General features: G+C 39.4%; 1 long non-coding RNA gene across 2 annotated transcripts in view; it reads left to right on the top strand.

The window, feature by feature from the left end:
- LOC120095592 (uncharacterized) overlaps window positions 1-18967 on the top strand; it is a 186055-nt gene that overhangs the window by 11667 nt on the left and 155421 nt on the right. For both annotated transcript variants that reach the window (XR_005491128.2, XR_005491127.2), the window contains exons 2-5: window positions 1547-1683; window positions 2190-2359; window positions 9356-9445; window positions 9607-9734. This is a non-coding gene — a long non-coding RNA (uncharacterized LOC120095592). The remainder of the gene's footprint in view (window positions 1-1546; window positions 1684-2189; window positions 2360-9355; window positions 9446-9606; window positions 9735-18967) is intronic.

The following is an 18967-nucleotide window of genomic DNA, read 5'->3' as shown; positions in this document are numbered from 1 at the left end:
GGGAACAGGGATGGGGATCACGTGTGGGTAGGAGGGGTTTAGGGGGAGGACTTAGAGTGAGAACAGAAATGGATCAGGGTCATCTTTTGAGTAACTGGGGACCTGGGACAGGTCGGTTTCAGGGAGTCTGTAGGACTGATCCTAGCTAGTGGGGAATATAGAGACTGAAAGAACCACCTTCTATAACCAGGAAGGACTTCCACCCAGAAAAGGTTCAATCCAAAATTGGTCCTGCCTACAAGATGCACAGGGATAAAGATGAAACAGAGATTGAGGAAATGGCCAAGCAATGATTGGCTTGATTTGAGACACATTTTATGTGAGAGAGCCAATCCCTGGCATTATTGGTATTCTGCTATGCTGGTAAAAAGCTCTTGAGAGGTTTCATTCAGCAGCAGATGGAAACAGATGCACAGATCCACAGGCAAACTTGCAGGGGGTTCTTGAGGAGTCTTGTGGAAGAGTGGGGTATAGAATCAGGTAAACTGGTCAAGGGTCAAGGGTCAAGGACACCACAAAAGGACCTAGAGAGTAAACTAACCTGTGCCCTTGGGGGCTCACAGAGACTGAACCACCAACTAAAGAGCACACAGGGGCTGGACCTAGGTCCCCTGGTTATTTGTAGCAGATGTGAGGCTTGGTCTTCATGTGGGTCCCCTAACAATTGGAGCAGAGGCTGTCTCTGATTCTGTTGCTTGCCATTGAATCCTTTTCCCTTACCTGGACAGCCTGGCCCACCTCAGTGGGAGAGGATGTGCTTTGTCCTACTGTGATTGGATTTTCCAGGATAGGGCAGTACCCAATCCAGGCTTTCCCTTCTCTGGGGAGAAGGGAGGGCAAAGGGGTAGGGATTTGTAAGGGTAGTACAGGAAGGAGAGGAGGGATTTGGGGGTGGGGGTGGGGTAGGTGGCAACCAGGATGTGGAGTGAAATATTAAGTAAATTAATTTTTAAAAAGTCCTTCCTTTTCTTCCTTCCTTCCTTCCTTCCTTCCTTCCTTCCTTCCTTCCTTCCTTCCTTCTTCTTTGTGAGTTTCTTATTTGCTTGCTTGTTGCTTCGTTATATTGGAGACGGTATTAAATCTATTAGTCCATGCTGGCCTTAGACTCTGTAATCGTCCTGCCTCCATCTTCGCAGTGTGAGGATTACACACATGAGTTTTCAAATGCTTCCCTTTAACAGAGAAAGAGGACCAATGTCTGATTTTACAATAGTGTCTTCTTGCTATTAAGGTTCAATGTAAAACTTTACGATGATCCATTCAGTTGTAGTTGGCTTCCCCCTCTCTTCTTTCTCTGTGTGTGTTTTCCATGGGCCTTTGCAATTTTCCCTGGCCAATCAGGTTTTTATCTTTCCTCCTTTTCCTTCTAATTCTGGAATCTTTAAACAATCTCAAACAGCAGTATTTCAGAACAGGGCTATTTCCTGAACACAAATCACACCTTATATTTCTTTCCACTTCGCAAGCTCTTTCCCTGTAGTATTCCTAGCAGTTTAATTAATGTGTTTTCACATTCCTAACCCTTACTAAATGTTAATATCCACAGACAATGAAGTACAGACTTGTCAACAGTGTGTAAGAAAGCAGCCATTTCTAATAGACAAGAAAATGCAAACATGCACTAAGTCATAATGTTCGGAGACTTGGTCTTTAGAGGTCAGCAGCAATATGGGAAATTATGCTGTAAGTAGACTCTCGTTTCTGTAATTTCTCTATGAAAATATAAGGTTGAGATAATGTGTTCAGTCATAAGTGTCTCAATATTTTATCTAACTCAGAATTGGCATACAAAATTGATTGGTACATTTAATTTAGTATGAATTTAAGTTCCGGGTTAGGAAAAAAGTTGTGAAAGTAACTCTAAGTAGATATGTTACAACATGTAACTATAATTGAAATAAAGACTGTGGTAATGAATCAAATCCCTCAGTTCTAGAATCTTAAAACTCTACTGGGTATGATTTACCCACAAACTCAAATATTGTATGTTTCTATAGAATTTTTTTGCTGCTGTTTCTACATAGTCTTGCTTTATTAAACCTGCAATTCCAAATTAGTCTCATTGATCCATAAGTTTTCAAAGCCACATGGAAATAAAACCACTTATATTACACTTATATCAGTTTCCTTATTTCTGAGACCTTCAGGGATACTTAATTTACATGCAATTTTTCTTTTTTCTTTTCTAGGTCTTTTTTGAAACCAAGTTTCACAGGGGCCTTGAACTCATAGTCCTGCCTCTGCTTCCTGAGGCCTGGGCTTATAGGTACCAATGTTAATTATGTACGCATTTCATTTTAACATAGACATTGGATGGAGGAAAAGAAGGAGTCCTATATGCTGGAAATCTGCACTTTTTGTAGGTATATGTTGAGGCCTGGTTGGGATGGAAGGACTGTGAGCAGAGTGCTTGTGATTACAGCCTGGAGCAATTGTTATCTGAACCATAGCAACTGTTGACTGAAACACAGACAGTCCGTCTTCTAATGTCCTGAGATTTTACAATATCTGAAGTGTCTTAATATGAACAAAGAAGTCTTTATGGTTGATAAGAAAAAAATGTGTGGGCTTTGAGTTATTCTTAGAGTCCCATTTTTGTTTTTTATTTTTGCAACAATATTTGATATTGACATATAAGGCAAGGATCATTGATTTTTAAGTCCTTCATTTCTCCTCTCTTACAAGCTATTTTCAAAGAGGTGGGGGCAGCCTTAACATTGGCCCTGACCTTCTTGCCCTGCTGTATTTCTTCAAGTGAGGAACATCTGAACAGACAACAGAGAAATGCCTCCACTGAGGTAGCCACAGAATGGAAACCATGGGCTCTGACTCTAGAGATGCTGTTTTGGGCATCTCTTGTACACTGTCAAACTGGTGAGAAAAATATTCTTTTCCCCCAATTATATTCAGAGGCTGAAATTAAATTGGGTAAATGTAGATTAGCAAGAGAAAACAAAACAGAACAAGAAAAAATATATTAATTAATATTTATGTTTTCTTTTTCCTCCATCTTTATTAACTTGGGTATTTCTTATTTACATTTCAATTGTTATTACCTTTCCCGGTTTCCAGGCCAACATCCCCCTAACCCCTTCCCCCCTTCTCCATGGGTGTTCCCCTCCCCATCCTCTCCCCCATTACCGCCCTCCCCCCAACAATCACTGGGGGTCCAGCCTTGGCAGGACCAAGGGTTTCCCCTTCCACTGGTGCTCTTACTAGGCTATTCATTGCTGTCTATGAGGTTGGAGCCCAGGGTCAGTCCATGTATAGTTTTTAGGTAGTGGCTTAATCCCTGGAAGCTCTGGATGGTTGGCATTGTTGTTCACATGGGGTCTCATGCCCCTTCAAGCTCTTTCAGTCCTTTCTAAGATTCCTTCAACAGAGGTCCCATTCTCAGTTCAGTGGTTTGCTGCTGGCATTCACCTATTTATTTGCCATGTTCTGGCTGTGTCTCTCAGGAGAGATAAACATCTGGTTCCTATCAGCCTGCAGTTCTTTGTTTCATCCATCTTATCTAGTTTGGTGGCTGTATATGTAAGGGCCACATGTGGGGCAGGCTCTGAATGGGTGTTCCTTCTGTCTCTGTTCTAAACTCCCTATTTCCTGCCAAGGGTATTCTTGTTCTCCTTTTAAAGAAGGAGTGAAGCATTCGCACTTTGGTCATCCTTCTTGAGTCTCATGTGTTCTAGGCATCTAGGGTAATTCAAGCATTTGGGCCAATAGCCACTTATCAATGAGTGCATGCCATGTGATTTTTCTGTGATTGGGTTACCTTACTCAGGATGATATTTTCCAGTTCCACTCATTTGTCTATGAATTTCATAAAGTCATTGTTTTTGATAGCAGAGTGTATTTATGTTTTCTATTGTGTGGGGGAGTACATAAAAGTAACTTATTAAATTGATAAGGTTAAAGGCTTATATATCTAACTTAATATGAGAAAGGGAGAGGGGGAAATTCAAAGGAAGAATGCACACATTTCTTTAGGAAACTCAGAATTTCCTGGAGCAAATAAAAGATGAGAATGTTTGTGGTATTGATTGCTTAATCTAGCTTTTGATGTCTTTTTCCAATTTTCTTAAGGTCCCAAACTCTTACAAAAGGAACTCCATCTTAGATGGATTCTCTGGGGACTTTCTGCTTTCTCCACAATGAAGGGAATTTAGAAAATTCTCTTCACAGTTGTAAGCTGTGGTTCACTCTGCCACTACCCCATGAAGAAAAACATCTACCTTCACATGTAGGTCATCTCTATACATCGTCCAAGACACAATTTAAGACAGTCTCACAAGTAATGACAGATAATCCTAGTGTTTTATTAAGTGCATCACACATTGTATAGTTTTCTAACCGTGACATAGTTATGTTGTTTTTTTTTTTAAACTCATGCTCAGTTATATTTTAAATGATCTAGGGAATCTGGTTAAGAAATCTTGATTTACATCACATTCTCACAAAGTTGGCTGACTTTAGCATGTTAAGTCGAGACTTGCTTTATCCTTACGTGATATGGGGTGTTGAAAGTCATATTATAAGACTAGAGTGACACCCACAAAAAATATTCTTAAATAGAAAGAGCTAGAAGATGCCTCAGTGGTTTGTGAAAACATTGGAAGTGAAGAATCCACACAAAAATCTAGACGCAGTGGCACACATCTGTAATCCTGGCACCCTCCTGGGGAGATGAGGTGTGGAACTGGAAGAATTGTCTCGAAGCTGTGTCAGGCCAATTGGCCTGGAGCTTGTAGCACAGTGTCAGAAACGAGGGAAGAAGTAAGCTAACACCCCAGAAATTTCTTCCTCTCTGCATGATTCTATGGCATGCAGCTGAGCACCCTGGCACAAAATAAATAAATAATTTTTAAAAACAGTTTGCTGGGATAAAGAATACGCAGGGCTGGACAGATTGTCTGGCACGGAGCAGTGACTCAGCAAATTTCCGATGCTGCTTCTTCTAGATGAGCACAGCTTTTCATGACGGGAATGGCCCTCAGCACTTACAATCCTTCCTTGCTTCCTTTAAGCCTTTCCTTAAAAACTGTACTGTAGTGTAACCAAGGTGGAGACGCAACAGTGTACTGTGCCTCTCGGTGGGCATCATCTGATGTATCTTTACACTACATTAACACCGTTATCCCTTTTAAGGTCACGACGCCATGTTGTCACTAAAAACTAGCCAGGCGGAATCACACAGTCATTTGCAAGCACTAGATACTTGTTTGGCAAGGTGGAGGCTTAGGCTTCTGGATCATAAATTAATGGCTAAGTTAATCTTCCTTTTTTAATTAAGAAAAGTCAACCAAGCATAAATGTTGATTAAACTGATGACGGAACTGGACCGAATATAGATAATATATGTTACACAATTGCATAGCCTGTGTCCCTCCATGGAAAGGAAAGACAGAATCAAGATGGATTATCCAAAGTATATAGGCATAAAATCTAACAAAAGAATTTTCACCCCTATCACTTGTATGATAGTTTTCCATTTATTGTCTGCTCAGCTGGTTGGAAATTAAAAAAAAAACCTATCCTCTTTGAAATTTTATTTAAATATATTTCAAACACATAAATGATTTTAATTAAAATGATATTTTAATCTGTAAACATTGAGAAGTTAGCACACTATACATACATCTCTTTAAAGAAGGTGCTAAGAATGAAGGGAATGTACAAATATGTAACTGTTCTTGCATTGGATGTTTTCTCGTTGTTTTTAATTATCCTTTCTTAGTCCAAGGATGAAAGTTAAGAACTAAGTCTTAATCATTTCTCTAGGGGTAAATCACCTGTTCTTTCCTCAAATGAGTCAGGATTAGAAACTGAAGTTAAAACTGTCACGGGGTACAGGGGAGTAGGAAAAATGTAAAAAGTGACCCCTTTCCTACCCATTGTCTGAGTCCCTGAGAACCTACCATTTTTACTTTTTTATTTTTATTTATTTATTTTTTTGTTGTTTGCTTTTCTCCCTTGCTCTTCCTTTTTGCAAGGAAAAGGGGATCCAGGCACAGGGACGGGACAGAGATGCAACGTTACATCATTCGATGGGTTCAGATCTAAAGAAAATGAAACAGACACTTTGTTCCTCTCAAAGAACAGAACAGCTCTGCGATGTTCCCTTGGCTCTCCCTAGCATTTGGCACGTTCTGTTTCCCTCTCATTTTCCCTGTTTATGCTCAAACATCTTAATGCCTGTATCAGATTTCCTGTGAGCCTTCAGATGTGCATTCCATCTCCAAAAAGCACTGCATCCAGTTAGAGAGAGCATTTGCAGGGCGGTGCAAGGAAGCAGCCTACATCTAAGCTTGCAGGGGTCTCTTGAAATCTGAGCCCTGAAACTAGAAACCGAACACCTGGCCACACCCCTTATCCTCCCTAAATCCCTCCAGTTTAAGAGCTTGATGAGAAGGTTCTTAGCCTGCAACGAAAGAACTCAAATAACAATGAAACCTCAATTGTTTAATGTCCTGCTTTAAAACAAAACAAAACAAAATAGCCAGAAAAACACAAAAATCCCCACAAGTATAAAGTACGAAGGTTCAGTTTACTATCAACAGTCATTATGTAAATTTATATAATTTAAATTATACTTATTTTAAAGTATAGGCACAATATCTCAAAAGGACTTTTATTTTTTCAAATTTCTAAGGTAATGAAATAATGTGTAACATTTTAATGAATCCCAAATTTTGACTTGTTCTTTACTTGATTGTAGATTTCTCCCTCCAACTAACTGGTAGTGTATATTAAGAAAGACTTTTATGATTTTATATTTGTTTTTCTGCTTAGGGTATTGTTTTCTCAAATACTCATGGGACTTAGTTCTTTATGTTCTTTTAAGTGTACCCTCTCACTCCACTGCAATGGCAAACCATTCTTATGGCTCCGAGGGCCTTGTCTGACCTGGCATGTAACTCTCACCTGGTTGTTGCCTTTCTTCTTCTTACCTACCGACATCCACTTGACATTCTTTATATTTATTTGCTTATCTCTATTCTTCCATTTGAATATGAACTTTAGGAAAGCAGGGACTACACCAGTTTCTGTCTACCCCAACCCACATCTAGAATAACTTCTAGTTCACCAGAGGTGCATCATAGGTGTTTGCAAAGTGGAGAGGGGAATGGGATTTGCTTGATTCTGGTACAAAACAGTAAATAAGTCGATGATGGTGATTGGTACTACAACACGGAAAGGGCCCTCCCTTCCCTTTCATTTGGATGTCTCAGATCTATTTGTTGTTTTATTGTGCTCTGCTCAAAGGTAAGCTCAGTCAGGAGGCCGTGTGTTGACTAATGAGATAGAGATACGGGCCGACCCCAGCAATAGTCATACACTTGATATACATTCATTTTTCTCCGGTGACATTTTAATATATTTTGGTGAAGATATTCCCAAGATAATGAGGGTCTGTCAAGCGAGCTTTGAAGGCGATGAGTCCTTTCCCCATTATCAAAGACAAATACAGGTGTGGAATGTGTGCAGGGCACTAAAGCCGGAGAAGAAAATGAGAAAATCCCAATGAAAAGAAATTAAAGCTGTGCAGTAATTGAAAGAAAGGCCAAGTTGAAAGCATAAATCTCCAGCATCCGTGAGGATTTATACTGATGCAGGGCGAGTGGACCTATGGCTTTCTCTCGTGATGTGATTCATTTTGAGAGAATCTCATTTTCTTTGCCAAGAATAGTTCATGGTTTAGTGAAAATTTCATCTTCGGTCTAATTATATGAGCCAAAATCTGGCCCTGAATATTATGAAATGAAGAACAAACAATTCCTGACTTATTTTTGATACTGTAAACATTATATCAAGGAAGTTAATCCTGCCTGCATTTAAATGTTGGAATATTTGCATTAGGCCACATGCTTTCTGCTGAAATTTACTTATAAAGTACATTAAAGACCATGAAGACCTTTGATAACAAATTTGGATTTTATCCAAATGGCTGGGTAAGAAATGAACTCACTTAGGACAACATTGTCTTGACGGTCAAATAAAAGATCTGTGCTAGTGAATTATTTTCAGTGGACTGACACATCATGGTAAGGGGGAATACAGAAAGGTCATTTTAGCGAGTATCAAATCTGGAGAGATATCATCAAGATGCAGATTGAGCTTTAAAGGACAAGGGCCATGGATCAATTTGTTATGACATTGATCATGATCTAACAAATTACACTGAAACATTTTCTCTGATTATTGTTTACAATGGCACTGAATTGGGGCAAGTAGTCTTCTCAGTTTGTACCAATGTGTTCTAATTTTTTTTAAATTAGTATATTCATTTATTCACTTTACATCCAACATCTGGCCCCCTTCTTATCTCAGTTCTACCCTCCCATAGCTCCTCCCTCTATCCTCCCCCCTTCACCTCTGGGAACTGGGAGGCCTCCTTTGAGTGTCACTCCACCTTTGCAGCATCAAGTCTCTGCAGGACTAGGTACATACTCTCCCACTGAGACCAGCCCAGTTAGGGGAATGGGATCCACAGACAGAAAACAGATTCAGGGACAATCCTGGCTCCAGTTGTTGGGGACCTGCATGAAGATCAAGTTGCATATCTGCTACATATGTGTGTGTGTAGGGAGAGGGGCTAAGTCTAGCCCATGCTAGTTCTTTGGTTGGTGGTTCAGTCTCTGAGAGTCCACAGTGGTCCAGGTTTGTTGAACTCCCATGGAATTCTGTCCTTTTCAGATTCCCCAATCCTTCCTTCAACTCTTGCACATGACTCAATTGTTTTAATGATTAAAATGACTATAGTTTTTGCTAAGAGGACAAGGAAGGCATTTGAATAGTCAGTTAAACCACAGAGCTAATGTAGTAATATTGACAAATGTCTTCACTTGTAAGTCTTCTATATGTCCTACAGAACATCATTTCATTCCAAAATTTTTCTCCTGACTGGGCTGTTTAGTATGAGTTGATGTTCACGTTCTCTGGTAAGCATAGAGGAACACAGTAGTTCTCTTCCCTGCATCTTTGTGTTTTGCAATTTTAACCAATCTTGATATGATAATATGAGATGAAAAAATTCAGAAATGCAAAATGCATTAGTTTTAAATTGAACACCATTCCAAATAATACAGTGAAATATCACACGTTTTCTTTCCCCCAGTGAATGGTCACCACACTGTTGAACATATCAGTCCTGTAGGTACCACCCTTCCATTGATCACTTATTAGTCATCATGGTTGTCAGGATAACTACTGTGGTATGGTTCAAGTAATCCTGATATAGGAGCCTGACACTATATGACAGATTGGAATTCATTCACCTTGCCACATCTCATCACTTAAGTAAGGATCCAATACGGCCAGTTACCTCAAGCTCCTACTCTTGTGACTTTCCTCCTAGAGTGCCTGCTATCCTGGAATTGTGAACCAAAGTAAACATTCCCTTCCTTCGCTTGCTTTTCTTGGGATTGTTTGTCACAGTAACGGAGATGTAAGTATTTCGGTAGAGTGTTCAAGAGGGTATACTGTAAGCTGACCATGACAAGACAACTTGTGATGTCCTCCCCCAAAAGCTTTCTTTCTGTGTCTTCATGTACATCTCTCAGTTGCCTTTGTAGACCCACAAGGCTTTATTTGTTTGATTATTTACAGGAGGAGTAAGGTACAAACTGATACACAGAGATGTCATCATTTTCACGCTCCAGCCAATCTCGGATTTTCATTGCATTCTATTCTGAGTCCTTTCAGAGCGATGAACTTCCAAAAATCTAACCGAGCACGTATGTAACAATGTGACTTAAAATATACCCCTGAAAAGCTTGTACACGTGTTAGAACTTTTGCCAAACTGTGTAGAGTAAGTTTTCTGATGTGACATTTAATCAATATCTCTTTCTGAGATAAAATTAATATAATTACAATATTAATTTGAATGAAACACCCAGAATACAGAATTAAAAACAGCATGTCATTAGGTTTTAGTGAACTTTTAATGTAGTTTTCCCTCACAGTCGCATATGAACAGGAAGAAAAAAAAAGGCCACATAAAGGCTAATTTTCCTGAAATCGCATCTGTTATTTTTGTTTGAAATAAGCTCAGTGATTTAAAGGTTATGAATACTGCATAACAGTTTACATCATTATAGGAAATGTGTTACTTTAGACTTCCCTGTTTTCTTAACTCTAATGCAGTGTCTGATACAGACTAATTCTACAAAGGATAGAAATTATTTGGGTTCAGGATTCTAGAGATACAAGTTAAAGGGGATACATCTGGTAACACCATTTCTGTTGTTACTGTCCAGAGGTAGATCAGAGTAGCACACAGAAAGGACTTGAAGTGTACACATGTGTGTCTATGTGCGTATCTGGTCTGTGGCCCTCTTAGGAAGCCACCAGGATTCAGTCATCAAACCCTCACACTAACGACTGGATCTAATCCTAATCACTTCCCAGAGGACCCATTTCTACACAGCATAGTTAAATTAAGTTTTCATGGTCCCAGTATCTCACAAAAAGCTCCTATTTTAAGTACGTGACACCTTGGGGGACACTCAAAGCATGTTCAAACCACATCAAATGATGATAGCATTCTAAAACAAGTGGCTTTTTATCAGAGTTGTGATTTACTTTATTGCTTTTTCTATAACTCAGGCAGGAAGTGAACCAGTGTGTCAGTAATTTGTTTGCTTCCAAATGAAAACAAAATTGTAGTTTGTTTGCGCACTTTTCCATGTGTTTGTTTTCGTGCTCTACGAACTTCAAAGAAAGTGGTTATCAAAATGTTACAAAATATTCATGAATTCTATTGCTTTTTCTATTTAATGAAAGTGAAATATTTTTGATAATTATAAGAGAATAACATTCATCTAGATAGAATAACAGTATCAGTTTTTAAATTTTAAATTTAAATTTTATATACAATATAAATATCAAGAAGCCCCGTATTATTTTTTATCCCGGGGGAATAAGGCTAAGGTACTCCTTTAGAATAATCGTGTAGTAATCGTTAGTTGCTTGCCACGTAGTTAAAGATTTTTTTTTAGATTTATTTGTTTATTTATTTATACGTGTATGAGTGTTTTGACTACATGTATGTGTATGTAGCCCATATGTGCTTGGTGCTCACAGACTTCAGAAAGGGACATCAGATTCCTTGGTACTGTAGTTTCAAATGGCAGTGAGTCACCACGGAGGTGCTGAGAACTGAACCTGAGTCATGTGCAAGGGCAAGAAGTGATCTGAACTGAAGAGCTGATTCTTCATCTTTTAGCTGTAGGTATTTTATATGAAGCCTATAACTAGCATCTCTTTAATTTATAATTAAATGGACAAACTCAACATTATTATTTTTAAGTCTTTTTCTTGAAATACTAAAAAAAAAGCCCTTGAAATGAATGCAAAATCGAAATGTAACTGATATTTATGCAAAGACCTACGGTATGCGAATTAGAGCATCACTCTAAGTTCCAGTGAAGCAGAGTGTGTGAAAATCCACAGGACTGTACAGCACAGCAGTGGCCTGGCCGTGGACTTCATGAGAGTTCATACTGTCACTGGGCATGCTGATCGGTGTCAGGAATTACCACCTGGTTAATTCATCTAGTGGTAATAATGATAATGACGTTAGGTGTACACCCCGTATGTACCGAGTGCTTTACATAAATTAACTCATTTAATTATGACAACAAACTCCTAATGGTCAGTACCATTATTATCTCCATTTCACAGGCAAAGACATTGTAGATGCTTTGTGGTACAGGGGACATGAGTGACAGATTCATATAAGGCAGTACTGTTAGATCATAACTAGCAGAAATCAATTATCAGTAATATAGTGTCCCCTCCATATATGTAATTATTGGACACATTCTGGAATCCTCTTCTAATCCAAGTAAGTCAGGACAGGACTAAAGAATAACTTGAACATTTTTTTTCCTGAGAAACAATGGGATAAATTATGCACACTGTTGACCGCAGCTCAGTAGTTTTCCAAATCCATTCTCTAATAAGCATTATTTTCCTTATAATTTCTCAGAGAAGTATTTCCTATCAGTATATCTTATATAAGTAGTGCAAGATCAATCGGAAACTTGCCCACTCTACCAACTGAGAAAGATAGCTCTCTGCCTCTTAAAATATCATTGTGGGTCAAATTAAACAGCAGTGGGGGTGCATTCTTCTGTCTTAAGAATCCGTAGGAAGCTTTAAGGCTTCTTCAACTTCTCTGCCATGTGCCCATTTTGAGTTCTATAATCCTTCATAGGAAATAATGCTTGAAATCAAGTAGCAAAGGCAGAATGACAGGTCTAACTATTTTCTGAGTTCCACGTGTAGCTTAGACCTGTGCCTGCACCTAGTATAAGCATGACATGTAAGTGGCTATTTCAGGGACCTTTCAGATGAAATTGCCATCATATGATTTGAGACATTTTTTGGGGGAAAATCACATTTTTATAGACTGATAGGTTACAGAAGTAGTTTCACACAAAATTTGGTGGTGTGTTTTGAGGAGTCCAATCACAGTTGTTAGGCTCTGTAAAATGGCGCTGTGGCTGTGAACCCGAGCTTGAGTCTCTACCGTTGACATGCTCTTTGACATCTCTGAAGCATTTTAGGTGCAATATACAAATGTGCACTATGGTCCCTGGGAACTGCTGTTCACCTTGTATGTCAGCAATGTTACTGTGAAATGACGGAGCAGGGCTTCAATTGAGTACAGGCTTATTAGCCTGGGAAGATATAGGTATAGTGGTTAATTTTTGGGGCATTGGACTGGCTGTTGCAGTATTTGGTCAGACATTTTACTTGGTGTTTTAGTGAGGGTCTTATTGCTGTGAACAGACACCATGACCAATGCAAGCTTTATAAAGGACAATATTTAATTGGGGCTGGTTTACAGGTTCAGAAGTTCAGTCCATTATCACCAAGGCGGGAGCATGGCAGCATCCAGGCAGGCATGGAGCAGGAGGAGTCGAGTTCTACTTCTTCACCCAAAGGAAGCCAGGAACAGACTGAGCATCCTCAGGCAGTTAGGAGGAGGGTCTCCAAGCCCACTCTCCACAGTAACATACTTCCTCCAACATGGCCACTCCCTGGGCCAAGCATATGCAAACCATCACACTTGTGTGTGTGTGTGTGTGTGTGTGTGTGTGTGTGTGTGTGTGTGTGTTTCTAAAGGAGTGCCTAATATTTGAATCAGTTGACTAAAGCCGATTGCCCACCCAGTGTAGTAGGCTCACCTCATTCTATTTAGACAGAGTCCTAAATAATACAGTGTTAAAGTCTCTAAAAAGAAGGAACTCCTCCTATTTCATGGCATTAAGCTGGGACACTGGTTTCTTCTGTCCTTTAGAGTTATAGCCTTTGTGTCTCTAGACTGAATCTATGGATATTCTGGGATCTGACATTCTAATTGTGAATTTTGGGGGCAAAACTATCATAATCTTAAATTTATTTTGCTGTACGCAAACGTATTAGTTCTTTTCTTCAGAAAATACTGAATGACGCAATAGGTACCTTCCAGGTACAGCTCCGTCTAATCAGCCTCTCTGTCATGTGCCAAATATTTACCAATTACTATCTTTCCAAATTGAAACTCTTACATTGAAGATGGTTAAAAGACCTCCACAATCAGGCACCATTTCAGAACACAGTCTTGCATTCCAGCCTGGTGACCTTGTCATAAAACTGCAGTAGTTTGGAATTCTCAAACCAGTGATTAAAACAGTTCTTTATGGTGAATGGTGCTGCCATGACACGCTAGATGTCAAATGCCAGAGCGGGGCATAGGAGCAGGCACAGCAAATGGCTCTAAAGAACTGTATCAGAGGTGAAGAAGCCATGCCCCCATTGTACTGTTGAGTGGATGTGAGGCAGATACTGCTCACCATTGTGCTTCTTGTGGGACACAGAATCTCTTAAGCTAGGCTAGCGGTTCAGTAAGATGAATGAAAGAGAAGGCTGGACACTTGCATCGCCTACCACTTCCTGCTATTCCTTGTGTGAAGAGAGCACTTGGATCTTCCTGGACAATTTCCTTGCAGACCAACTGTGTGTAAGACATCCTTTACAAACTTCCAATTAGGGTGTTGTTAGCATTAATTTCCTCGGGAGAGGAAGGGAGCAAAGCCTAAGGTATTACATTTAATATTTCCATGAAGAAAGGAGCAGTGAAACTTTAGCTTAGGGAAGCACTTCCTTAGCTGACCGTGTAAGGAGTCACTAGGCAAGAACTGGCTAAGGAGTCAGTGGGGATTAAAGGCAAGAAGAAGCAGAGTAGGCCCCTACCACATCAGTAATCAATTCAGGCTCCAATAAACATTACATTAAGAGTCCAGAAAGAGGCAGAAATCCTAACTGTGTAGCTACCATGACATTTGCTACAGGCAATGCTTACTGTTTTGGCAGAACACAGAGAGATCCAGAGAGAAAATTGAGGAAGGGGAACTGCAGGTTCAGAGCCATGAAGGAGGAGACTGGTTTTAGGAACAGAGCTGGAAGCTCCAGTTCATCATAGCCAAGATCACTCCCATTCTTTATTCCAGTGGACCATGGGCCACATCAAGCTGTGATCCACTCAGATCCTTGTATTTGTGTGGTCTTTAGTGCCATGCGGTGCAACTTGTGATTAATGTAACTCCTATTTAAGAAGGATCTGTGGGAAAAACTCCCTCAATAAGTGAACAGATTTTAGTTGCTTAGTTCTGGTTTTTGTTGGTTTGTTGGGACAGTTCTTCAAACATTTGAATATTTGAAATTACATAGCAAGATGTATATGGCTTTTTTTAAGGATATCTTTGAAAAATTGGAAGCCTAAGATATTTTAGAGGAAAGTCCTTTAGTATTTCACTGGGTGGCCATTTCTTTCAGGCAGTGTTTTCAAATGAAGCAGTTTTCTCTGTAACCAGGCAGGCAAAACGTTGGATGGATGGACCAAGATGGTCTCTGTAGTCCTTTAGAGTTCTAAGTGTCTTAGTCTATGTGGGGAACTTTTATCTAACTTAGTGAGAGCCTTGGTTATGTAGTCTGATTAAGCACCAAAATATTTAGGACTCTGCTTCTGTATTGATTATACATTATTCTTTTTTTTAGCATTGGTTGGCCTGGAATTCATTATGTAGACCAGGCTGGCCTGAAACTTGACAAAGATTGCTTCAGTCTCCAGTTCTTGGATTGCAATTGTGTACCACCATGTCTGGTCTTTGCATATTGTTTGAAGCATTAACAGTTTTCTATTTTTTAAAATTTCTCTTTTTTAAAATTTCATTGAGATGACTAATGAATAAAAAGAGCATCTGGTATATCAAGTGTGTACTGTGCTTGACTTTGTACATATACACACATTTGATGCACACATACACACATACTCACACATGCATATGCCTAGCCTGCAAATGTATGACCTTCCCTTCTTTTGTAAGAAGTTTTATATACTATGGATCTTGGGATATATAAGGTGGCATGGCATAGTTGGAAACGCACACCATTTGGGGTGTTCTGATAGACTCTGATGTGTGATTGATAAGCATTTATTTCCATTTGTAATCTCTGTTTCTGCATATGGGCAGCACTGCCTACACGAGCAGGAAGAACAGGCTTAGGATACAGACCGTCAGCTTTCCTTTTATAAACTGTCCAGTCCCTTTTAACAGAGAAAAACATCAAAGTTTGATACCGTGAGTAGCTTTGAAGAGTGTCACTTAAGCAAACCATTGTTTATATAGGAGACCTAGGAAGCTCGACATTTCTCCTGAAAGAAAAGCAGGAACCAAACAAAATCTACCAACAAGCACTATTTATTAGCAGACATTTTCTATAGCATTTTCTCTTAGCAGTTACTGTAGGTTTTAAAGATCCCACCCCTGTTAGCTAAAAATAGATAAATGTTTTTAATGATCTAGATTTCTTTTTCTGATCTCTGTCACATGCATGAATATTTGTCTTGCCATATGCCATTTACCTGTTAATTAGTTTAGTCACTCAAGAAATGTTTCTTAGATTCTATTAAGTTTTAGGTATTACGATATTGTTGATGATGCAAAAATAAATTGTACACTATTTCTGGGCCAGAAGAGACCATGAGAGGGAAGAGGGACACTGTAAACTAAATTCCAACTATGTAAAGTTCGCTCATGAATGAAAAGGGACACAAGAGAGTCAATGGCGTGAGATATTGCAGACATGGAGTTGACAGTTGTGAAGCCTTAGGGGAGACACAGTGGCTTGGAGTGAATGTAAGTACAGTTATGCTTTAGAAGGGACTGCTGAAGAGAGGGTAAGAGTTCTTGTTTTTGACCATAGATGAGTTTAGAGAGTTCATTCTTAAGGTCTACCCAAACTATATAACCTTCCCTACCTTAAAGAGAAGGTGACCTCCTCAGAGACATATTTCTCCGTGGGTAAGTGGCGAGGTAGCTGGAAGGTGGAGGGTGAATCCTGAAGGAGCCAGAGGCTGAGAAACAAGGATCTAGTAAGTGTGGCAGGTCAAAGCTCTGTACAGAGGCAGCACGGCACAGGAAATGGAGAGGAACTCAGCCTGTCAGCAGGGATTTCGGAAAGCGTTTAGTGAGAGAATGAGAAGATGCAGTTTCTGACTGCAGAAAACACAAGAACAGGGGCAACAAGGTGCGTGCCGGTGGTGGAAGAGCATAGAGGAGGGCTGGTAGGGTAGGGGAATGGCAACATATGCAGAGATTAGGTTCTTTGTCACACATACTTTGTTGAAGTTAATAGAAATAAAGATAAAAAGCTAACAGAGTCACAGACTTGAACACAGAAGAAGTTACTGGTGAAGAGAGTCAGGATGTCCCAAGCGGGTGAGAGAGAACCTTGATGGCACTGGGTGAGCAAAGGGAGGCTGCAATTTTGAAAGTCGGTTCATAGAACAGGACATAGCTCCCCATACTTTAAGGATGATGCAGCCTGCTGGAGATTAAGACATAACACACGACTTAGCATGCTTGAAGCATTTTACTTCGAAATCATCCATGAGCACGTTTGGACATATTTTTGATGTTTTTAAAAGTGTGATTTCTGTAAGCTAAATTCTTGTTCTCTGGGGAGAACAATGGAAATGTATTTTTCCTCGTTCTCCTAAACTGTTTGTCATTATTTATACATATGATATTGTGGTGTATGTGTGTGTGTGTGTGTGTGTGTGTGTGTGTGTGTGTGTGCGCGCGCGCGCGCGCTATTAAGGAACAAATTTAATCTTAAGTTGAAGAATGAAGTGAGGTGAAAGAATTTCTACACCTAAAGCCAAAGCCTTTGTGACTGTGGCTTGCTGTCATGTTCAGTCATTTCGAGATTGATCTCTTACCTTTCGTCTGGTTTACTTATATGAAGAGCTTCATGTAGCATGGGTTTGCTTCCCAGTGAAAGCTCTATCTTGACGTCACAGTGGTGCCGCTTAAGTGGCACTTGCTTTCTCCGTCACTTATAGTTCTCCTAGAAGAAGAAAGCCTAGTAATAACTGCAGTGAAATGTTGGGGAAATGAGTTGACTGTGATTTGAAAGCTGTCTCTGACTGAAAGAACAACTCTACTTTTGCTGCATAGCCTTCATGCAGACAGGCCCAGCCATTGTCAAAAGCACGTAACTAAAGAACTGTAGTTTCCAACCTTAACTAAGTCACAGAATCAGTTGTTACAGATGATCATTTGAAAGGAAACACAAGAATCTACTGCGTGAAATGTAACATTTGTGCTAAAATAATTAAACTGCGTTCAGTGACCTGACGCTGATTTTACTGACTTTTTTCCTTCTGGTGGTTTTACTTTTTAGAGCAAGGGGAAGAAGACACAAAAGTATGTGTTTGACTCACATGCCTAAGGACAGTCCCTAGGAAAATAATCCAGCCACAGCCATTGCTTTTCAGAGACTCCCTTCCTTTGAGTGGCTGCCCGAATAGCCTGCATCTTGCGTCACACAAGCTACAAGTCCACAAAAAGAAGAGAAACAAGCAGGAAGAGCAATAGTTTTTAGACTAAAACTTTAAATTGTGAAGCCAAACTGGAGAAGAAGGTTTCTGATGGTCTATGCAAAGGCTTTACCATTTTTTTTAAATACTAAATTCTCAGTGTTCTTTGCTATAAACCATTGCCTTTCGGGTTAAGAATTTGAGCTTTTATCCAGAAGTCATCTCAGAGGACCCATTTACCAAATCAGATCTCAGGGCCAAGATTCTTCCTGATCCCTTTGTCTCTGCTGCTACTTGCATGCAAATAAAAAAAAAGTCACAGTTCGTCTGCTCAAAATATTATTATAGACATGATGGAATAGAAACATAATTGGCACTAAAATATAAATTATTGTACAAATAGATGTAAACATTATTCTTGCTTAACCGAGGTATGAAGTAGAGTGAAAGGACAGTTTATCTCTGAGTGAAGCAAGGGCTGGCTCTTAGCCTAGACCACTTAATTCCTTGGGGATCCCAGCTGGTGACAGTCTCAGCCCCTTTCCGAAGCCTTGAGTTTAGAAATTCCTAGATCTGTAAAAATAATAACACTCTAAAATGATTCCTAGCAGTCTGAGCTGCATTTACATAATTGCGATGGATACGATTAATACAAACTACATTAATTGCTTGTTTCCCTGCTTTCCACTGATTGGCTGATCTGTGCGCTGCCTTGGTATGTTCAAGAAATGATCTGAATTATCTTTTCACTTCAATTAAAGAGCTAGTCACAGAAAATAGGCTGTGATACTACGTTGACAGCAAAAGTTTGTCAGCGAAGGGCAAACTCTGGGGCGTTCTAAGTGAACACTTAAAGAAAACTGTCAGAAATTATTTTCAGAGTTTTGCTTTAACTTGCTTTACTTTTTAACTTTCAAACTGAGCATATATACGGAAAAGATGAAATTATATTATAGAAAGAGTTCGTTCTGTTTCACTGTCTTCTCATTTCATTTGATTATGTGTAATAAATATTAAGAGCAAAGGGTTTTTTTTTTAATATTTTTCTAGGCTCTTTTACTTAATATTGTCATAGAAATGAGTAGTTTTGTCC

This window comes from Rattus norvegicus, chromosome 11 (genome assembly GCF_036323735.1).
Source record: "Rattus norvegicus strain BN/NHsdMcwi chromosome 11, GRCr8, whole genome shotgun sequence".
NCBI classification, from domain to species: Eukaryota; Metazoa; Chordata; class Mammalia; order Rodentia; family Muridae; genus Rattus; species Rattus norvegicus.
The sequence above is the reverse complement of the archived record's forward strand: the minus strand, read 5'-3'. Positions and strand labels throughout refer to the sequence as shown.